Below are 9,013 nucleotides of genomic sequence, written 5' to 3' on the forward strand. Positions count from 1 at the left end.
TGGGGCTCACAGTCTTTATCCCCATTTCACAGATGAGGTAACTGAGGCACAGAGAAGTTAAGTGACTTGCCCAAGGTCACACAACTGACAAGTGGTGGCGCCGGGATTAGAACCCAAGAGACTCCCAAGCCCAGGCTCTTTCCACTGAGCCATGCTGCTTCTCACATAAACTCACATAAACTTTAAACTCTGTTGCTTTCCCCTACCTGTAATGTATTCTACTGTCAGTCTCACCCACTAGATAGTGAGGTCCCTGAGGGCAGGGATTATGTCTTCCAGCTCTTTCTTGCTCTCCCAAGCATTTAGTCCAGCTCAGAATAAACTGACAGTAAATACTATTGATTGATAAAGGGTGATGTGGGTGTCCTCGACCAGCCCACTCCCAAGCAGACCCGTATCACTTTTTGTTACTTCTCAGGCCATGTGTTGGGTTGCGTGGCCTGGATAGATCCCCAGTCGGTCACTGTTCGCTCTATTAGAAAAAGACCCAAAAGAATTCCTGTTCTTAAATTAAACTTACCAAATGAAATCGTGTTCCTGCTGTAGTTCATTATTTATAGCTAGGGTGGTTGGGCTGAACAGAGGTAAAAGGAAAAGCAGTCAAACCCAATAGCACAGCAGTTGAAGCTCTTGCAGAAAGAAATAGGGTAATTCTGGAACATATTTCTTTTACCAAGGCACTTCATGGACAAACACACTCACACAATACTACCCAACTAAGCCAACTTTTATGAAGCAGCAGCTGCCACGGATGAGCTTTGTCAACACTGCAATACTAAACACTCCCACCCCCAGGCCTTTTACTCTCCAGGTAACCTACACTTCTCACTTGTTAAACAATCAACAACAAGGGAAGGCTTCTAAGCCACAGTGTTCTGCAGCTATCTGCTTCCTGGGGAAGTAAATAGACCAGATTTGCAAACAACACACTGCTCATTTTACCTCCAGTTTCTAGCGCTCTGCCCCTAGCCTGCATTAGGCTGGCCAGCCTTTTCCCTCTCTTCTCACCAGAAGCCCGGGCTTCTGTTTTATAATTTCATCAGCAGACCTGCCCATTCCTCACACAGGTTATATGGACATAGTCCTTAAGGACATAGTCCTTCTCTATCCTGGTTTCTTTCCCCTTTAATTAAAAATTCCCTAATTTAGATAGCTCCTTGTTTGAGGCAGAGGGTGGGGGAAGGATGGGGGGGGGGCACAGGGGACACTTTGCAGAAAGAGCACAGGCCTGGGAGTCAGAGGACCTGGGTTCTACTTTCCACTCTGCCACTTTGCCTGCTGCATGACTTTGTGTCACTTAGCTTGTCGGTGCCTCAGTTTCCTCATCTGTAAAAAGGGAATTCAGTACCAGTTCTTCCTCCCACTTAGACTGTGAGCCCCATGTAGGACAGGGACTGTGTCCAACCTGATTGTCGAGTATCTATCTCAGCGCTTAGTACCATGCTTGGCACATATTAAGCGCTTAACAAATACCCTTACTGTTATTATTATTATTTTCCTACATAGTAACATGAAAAATGCCATACTGGGTCAGATCAAAGATCCACCCAGCAGTGGTAGCAAGATGGTTGGAAGTAGAGTGGATATCCTTGACTGCCAATTGCAGGATTTGGGATGAGCTTTCTAACAACCGAATTTTTACCACTAAAAACCCATTACAGAACTATCCATGAATTTATCCTTTTTGACTTTCTTGATATTTTCTTTTTACACACTGTCCCCTATTAATCAAGTCTATATCTTCCTCACCCATTTTCTAATGCCCCTGTTCTATTTCCCCTTTCCTCTGCTTCCTAACCTTCCTTATTTCCCCCCTATCTTTTGTTATTTTCCCTCCAACACTACTTCCTCCAACTTCTACTTCCCTCTTCTTCACCGCTGACTTCTCTCCAAATAACAGAAAAGATGGAATACTCAAGTAGGGAAAATATTTGTTAATCACTTGCTGGGTGAAATGCACTGTACCAGGGGCTCAAGAGAAAGGACCAGGTCCTCCTACCTTGAATGAGGAAAATAAGAACTGAATGCCAGCTTAGACATTAAAAGCTAAATGGGAGGGTCCTTCAGGAAAAAGCTTCCCTAACTGGGACACTGAGAATGACAACAGCCAAACTGTTGAGAAGAAGCAGTGTGGACTCCTGGAGAGAGCATGGGCCCGGGAGTCAGAAGGACTTGACTTCTAATCCCGGCTCTGCCAATTGCTTCCTCGATGAACTTGGGTAAGTCACTCTGCCGTCTGTCTCCCCTGATTAGACTGTGAGCCCGTCATTGGACAGGGATTGTCTCTATCTGTTGCCGAATTGTACATTCCAAGCGCTTAGTACAGTGCTCTGCACATAGTAAGCGCTCAATAAATACTACTGAATGAATGAACTTAACTTCCCTTTGCCTCAGTTACCTCAACTGTCAAATAGGGATAGCTGTTCTCCCTACTATTTAGATTGAGAGCTCCATGCGGGTCAGGGACTGTGTCCAACCTAAATTAACTTGTCCCTATTCCAATGCTTAAAACAGTGTTTGACAAATAGTAAATGCTTAACAAGTGGGAAAAAAACCGGGGTTATAACTGACCCTGCTGCATCTGGTACTGGTTCAGGTGAAATGTGACTGAACATCACAAGATGGGGGAGAGAGTCGTGGTTCAGGCACTCCTCAGCCACAGTGGTGATGAGAGTGGCATAGCAGGAGGGAAAATTCTCCTCCTCTTCAGCAGGAGCAGAAGCTGCTCCATTACTGAGCGGCCAACCCTGAGACCATTATTCACGCGTTGAAGTTTCTGGTTGGGTAGTCAAGTGGAAAGAGCCCAGGGAGGGGTACCAGAAGGACCAACTTCTAGTCCCAGCACTGACAGTGGCCTGCTGTGCCACCCTGGGCCACTCAAACTCTCTGGGCCTTAGTTTCCCCATCTGTAAAATGAGGTTAAGATGCCACTCTCCTGCTAAGACTGTGAACCCCAACTGGGACAAGGACCGTGTCAGGTCTGATCATCTTGTAGCTGTGTCAGCACATAGCACAGTGCTTGGCACAGAGCATGTATTTAATAAATACCATCAGTATCATCATACGTGACTTTAGGGCAGGCCACGACAGTTGGTGGGAAGAGCTGAGTTCAGCCGTCTTGGCCTGGGTCTGGCCACCAGGCTACCAACCACTACGGACTCTGATCATGAACCCCAGCAAGCAAGGCCTACTGCATGCTTGGGAAAGTAGAGTGCAATAGAATTGATAAACAATCCCTGCCCACAAGGAGTTGACACAGTCTAGAGGGGAGACAGATATTGAAATAAATTACAGATAAGGGAAGTGGTAGAGAGTTAGGATATATATGTGAGTGCTGGGGCACTGAGGGTAGCGTAAATATCAGAGGGCTACAGGAGTACAGATTGAAGGGCGTAGGTGACGCAGAAGGGAAAGACCCGGAAGTGGAAATGAGGGTTAAATCAGAGAAGGCCTCTCGGAAGAAATGCGATTTTAGGAGGGCTTTGAAGCTGGGGGAAATGGTCTATCGGAGATCGTGGGCCAGGGGTTGGTGGTGAGCCTGATGAACTCGAGGTACCGTGAGTCGACTGGTGATAGAGGAGCCGAATGTGTGAGTTGGACTGTAGAAGAGTGAGGTAAGGGAGGGGTGAGGGGAGAGCTGATTGAGTGCCTTAAAGCCAGTGGTAAGGAGTTTCTGTTTAATGTGGAGATGGACAGGCAACCACTAGGGAGACATGGAGTGAACTTTTTTTTTTAGAACAACGATCGGGGCAGCAAAATGAAGTATGGACCGAACTGGGGAGAGACAGGAGGCAGGGAGTCAGCAAGGAGACTCTCCTTTCTCACTCTTCCCCTTTTCCCTTCTACCCTTTTGCTCTCTTCCCTTTCCTTTTCTCTTCCTTCTATTCTCTCCCTTCCCCCCTTTCCCTTCTCCATCTGTAGGCAACTCCATCCCACCTAAGGTGACCCTGGCCTACTTCCATTCAGATCAGGTTTTATCCAGGTAACTTTCGATTTCACGATAAATTGACTCTTGATTCAATTGATAAATTGAATCCACCGATGTTTATTGCCTTCTGAAGAGGCATTTGCAAATGATTTTAAAGGTTCTTGTTAGAATAACTGGTTTCCAAGACATCCACTTCAAGGCACCTTTTACAGCATTTCACTCCAGCCACACATTTTCAAAGTAAGGTCAGGGACTGTCCAGCGAGGAGCCTCCTCGAGCCTCCCCCCTCCTCACCACCCCAATGTTCCTACAAGGCCTGCAGTGAACCACAGAGTGAAAAGGTGTATAGTGTGCACTGATAGTGTACTGATAGTGTATTCTGAGCCTAAAGTGACACTCTTAAATCTGCATCTAATTCAATGCCAGAATTACTAGTTTCTTAAAATGGGGAGCTAATGCAATCCTAAAATGATCTATGTGGAGAAGGCATAGTCCCTGCTGAAGAAGATTTTATTTAAACGTACAAGGCAAATGATTACTTGAATTCATAATCCACCCAAAGAAGATCCTAAAAATGCATTATGAAAATGGATGAGCATCCCCCTCTATTTTTCCTCAGAATTTGATAGTCAAAGCAATTTTTCCACTCTGACATGGAAGGTTTGTAGCAACTAAATTTGTTGCCTCAGGGATGAATTTAAAATATTTCCATCAGGCCTTGTTCTATAATTTTCCTTTTGATGCAGTGAAAAATGTTCTACCAATTGATTTGGATTATGTTTGATTAAATGGAACCCAGATAAAAGGGCTCAAGTCTAACATATTATGCAGCTGAATCACTTAGTAACTAGGATTAATTTCTTAGTCTTCTGGATTGCTTAAAAAACAGCATTGTCTTGTTCCAACTTTTTCACATTGGATTTCTGATGATCCCTATTTCAGTTTTCCTGAAGGAATTCAGCAATAGATAGTAATTTTCATTCTTGGATCAGTTAAAAAATCCTATCTCTGGCTCATTACTTACTATCCCCAAAGAATATTTCTCCTACTTCCAACCCCTAATTCCTTTTTATTTCACCTCAGGTGAAAGTTGTTCTTTCAGTGTACTTTGGACAGATTCTGTGGAACATCTCGTGGTACTGAGAGTAGCTGCATTTTCACAATTAATTTGTTCTTTGGGTGGTACAATCAGTCCAAAGACTGTCAGAGAGTGAGGGTCAAGCCGTGTCCCCCGCAAGCTTGCGGTGCTCATCAGGGAGCTCAAAGATGCAGGGAATGTGTCCGTTTATTGTTGCACTGTACTCTCCCAAGCCTCTTAGTACGGTGCTCAGCACACAGTAAGCACTCAACAAATATGACCGAATGAATGACTGGATGAACGCAGCACCAAAAACCTCACCTGTACGGCTGCTCCTGGCTTCTGGGACTACATGACAAGTAAATGCAGGTCTGTCAGAGAAAGAACATCTAGCCAAGTGAACTACACAGTGCAAAATACAATGAAAAGAACATTGCTGATTGCCCAGAGGCTCATTTGGCCTTCTTGGGACACACACCAAAATCCCATTTAAAAGGATTGTGAGCTCCATGTGGGAAAGGGACAGCAGCCAACCACATTATCTCATATCTACCCTGGTGCTTGGCATTGTAACAAAAACCACAGTTATTACTCTTCTTATTATTAGGGTCATCTCAAGGCTGCATGAGGTTCTGGGAAAGTTGGCCAGTTGAAAGTTGAAAGTTGGTTCAGCTGATGAAAGGAGAGAGTGTACTTACCTGCCTTATAGCTCTGCTCTTGAAACTGCAGTCCTCCAACGCTGAGCTCACGAGCCATTTGCTCCAGGGGTTGGTTTGATCTAGCAGTGGCCACTTTCTCCTAAAATGAGCAGCTCTGCCATTCTCTGTCAAATTCAGAGAAGCTGGTAAAAATATCTCAGACAAGTATAAAATCCTTCCACCCACCAGAACTGTCCAGAAGAGCTGAAGTGCTAAAATAGCCAACCAAGATTCTGCTTTTAATTGTGGGTCCGCCTTCTGAGAGGCCATAAAGCCTCTGGTGAGCGTGCTGAGGGGGGATTTGCAAAACCAATACTTGAGAACAATAATTTACTTAGCGAAGGATTGAGATTCAGAGGGAAATCTAAAAATTTCAGTTTACAAATGAGAAATCCAAATCCTTATTTCCTTGGCCTAGATTTTCCTCAATATCTTAATAGGAAGAGAAAAGAGTAAGCTTACCATGTGTTCCCAGGGCAGGATTGCAATAGCCACCAGCAGCACTCAGCCAATAGAGAAGCAAGGGATAGAGCATGAACCTGGGAGTCAGAAGGGCCTAGGTTCTAATCCCGGCTCTGCCACTTAGCTGTGTGACTGTGGGCAAGTCACTTAACTTCTCTGTGCCTCAGTTATCTCATCTGTAAAATGGGGATTAACTGTAAGCCTTATGTGGGACAACCTGATTACCCTGTATCTACCCCAGCGCTTAGAACAGTGCTCTGCACATAGTAAGCGCTTAACAAATACCAACATTGTTATCTGCTGGGTGACCTTGGGTAAGTTACCTAACCTCTCTGAGCCTCAATTCCTTCACCTTTAAAATGGAAATTAAGGCTGTGAGCACTCTGTGGACTGTGTCCAACCCGATCAACTTGTACCTGGCCCAGGGCTCATCTTCCTGCAGAAACGATCTGGGCATGTCACTCCCCTTCTTAAACAACTCCAGTGGTTGCCTATCAACCTCCGCTCCAAACAAAAACTCCTCACTCTAGGCTTCAAGACTCTACATCACCTTGCCCCTTCCTAATAATAATAATAATGTTGGTATTTGTTAAGCGCTTACTATGTGCAGAGCACTGTTCTAAGCGCTGGGGTAGACACAGGGGAATCAGGTTGTCCCACGTGGGGCTCACAGTCTTAATCCCCATTTTACAGATGAGGGAACTGAGGCACAGAGAAGTTAAGTGACTTGCCCACAGTCACACAGCTGACAAGTGGCAGAGCTGGGATTCAAACTCATGAGCCCTGACTCCAAAGCCCGTGCTCTTTCCAATGAGCCACGCTGCTTCCTACCTCTCCTCCCTTCTCTCCTTCTACTGCCCACCCCACACGCTCCGCTCCTCTGCCGCCCACCTCCTCACCGTTCCTCGGTCTCGCCTATCCCGCCGTCGACCCCTGGGCTACGTCCTCCCGCGGTCCTGGAACGCCCTCCCTCCTCACCTCCGCCAAACTGATTCTCTTCCCCTCTTCAAAACCCTACTTAAAACTCACCTCCTCCAAGAGACCTTCCCAGACTGAGCTTCCCTTCTCCCTCTACTCCCTCTACCACCCCCCCTTCACCTCTCTGCAGCTTAACCCTCTTTTCCCCCATTTCCCTCTGCTCCTCCCGCTCTCCCTTCCCATCCCCTCACCACTGTACTCGTCTGCTCAACTGTATATATTTTCATTACCCTCTTTATTTTGTTAATGAAATGTACATCGCCTCGATTCTATTTAGTCACCATTGTTTTTACGAGATGTTGTTCCCCTCGACTCTATTTATCGCCATTGTACTTATCTGTCTGTCTGTCTCCCCCGATTAGACCGTAAGCCCGTCAAACGGCAGGGACTGTCTCTATCTGTTGCCGACTTGTTCATTCCAAGCGCTTAGTACAGTGCTCTGCACATAGTAAGCGCTCAATAAATGCTATTGAATGAATGAATGAATGAATAAATGAATACAGTGCTTGGCACATAGTAAGCGCTTTAACAAATGCCATTTTAAAAAATTGAGCCAAGATGGGAGAAGCGCAAAGATGAAGCCAGTCTATTCACTTGGAATCTTCAAAGCTTCCGCTAGACCAGCTCCACCCAGAAATTAGAGGCAAACTCCTCCAAAGAAACAAAGATAAGCTCTGCCTAGCACACAGCCCCTTAGATTGCTGGGAAATATAGATTAAACAATATTAAACCAGTCCTATGGGCAAATGAACTTCAAACTCCTTTTTCCTGCATTTCCTTTGTCCTCCCTCCAACGAGAGGTTCAACTGGCCATTTTGAAAAATAACTCTATTTATTGCCATTGTTCTTGTTTGTCTGTCTCCCCCGATTAGACTGTAAGCCTGTCAAACGGCAGGGACTGTCTCTATCTGTTGCCGACTTGTTCATTCCAAGCGCTTAGTACAGTGCTCTGCACATAGTAAGCGCTCAATAAATACTATTGAATGAATGAATGAACTCGGGCTGACATTCTCCAAGAAAGGACAGGATTCCCTTTGGCACTGGGTCTGGAAAAATGTCCTAGATTCAACCTACCCTAGGGCACATTAATTCAGCCCTGGGCAGTTGCTTTAAAAAGAAAACAAAAATAACATAAGAGGTTGCTCTTACACAATTTGTTTTCCAGACTCCCGCAGTGGAGTGACAGGTGGAAATGCCAGATGCCCAGCGGGGCATGTGGGACAAGCTGATTACCTTGTATCTATCCCAGCACTTAGAACAGAGCTCGGCACATAGTAAGCACTTAACAAATACCATCATTATCATTTATTATTGCCTACCCCCAGCTTTCAGGTGCAGGGCAGGTCCGGGTGGAGAGTTGCCATAAGTCCCGGCTATGCCGGGCTCTTGTTTTGTCCTGGCGGTTGGAGTTGCCCAGTGAGTCAGCGGAATTGAGGGAAAACTGAAATGGAATCCAGAGTCCCAGACTCAAAACTCTAATGCCGTAGTCAGTGGCCTAGAGAGACTTTATCCTCATCAGCACTGGCTAAGCGCTTGCTCTAAGCAGAACACTGGGAAACACAAAACAGAAATAAGACCCCCAGGCTCTGACTTCAAGGAGCATGGCAGTCAGGCCTTAAATACTTTGAGCTTGGTCAGGCATTCAGGCATTAAAGGGCCTGGTTGACTTGAGTTTATGATATCTGCCTAACCTTGCTCACCTCCTACTATACCCCGGTCTGCACGTTTTACTCTTCTAACACGCGCTGTACCTCGATCCCACCGTTCTCACCCCCGATCCCTTGCTTACATCCTCCCTCTGACCCGGAATTCCCTTCTGCTTCACAGCCAACAGTCCACTGCTCTCCCTATGTTCAGAGTCCTACTGTA

The 9,013-nt window shown here is 45.8% G+C and overlaps 1 protein-coding gene across 1 annotated transcript in view; it reads right to left on the minus strand.

The window, feature by feature from the left end:
- The window catches only part of MFSD4B (major facilitator superfamily domain containing 4B), a 32,897-nt gene extending 24,364 nt beyond the window's left edge, over positions 1–8,533 (minus strand). Inside the window, exons 1-2 of the mRNA XM_039914781.1 lie at positions 8,464–8,533; positions 5,705–5,829 (exon numbers count right to left, since the gene is read on the minus strand). The gene's annotated coding sequence lies outside the window, so the exon portion shown is untranslated. The remainder of the gene's footprint in view (positions 1–5,704; positions 5,830–8,463) is intronic.
- Between the last annotated feature and the right edge of the window lie 480 nt (positions 8,534–9,013).

The sequence above is a fragment of the Ornithorhynchus anatinus genome, chromosome 19 (assembly GCF_004115215.2).
Source record: "Ornithorhynchus anatinus isolate Pmale09 chromosome 19, mOrnAna1.pri.v4, whole genome shotgun sequence".
NCBI lineage: Eukaryota > Metazoa > Chordata > Mammalia > Monotremata > Ornithorhynchidae > Ornithorhynchus > Ornithorhynchus anatinus.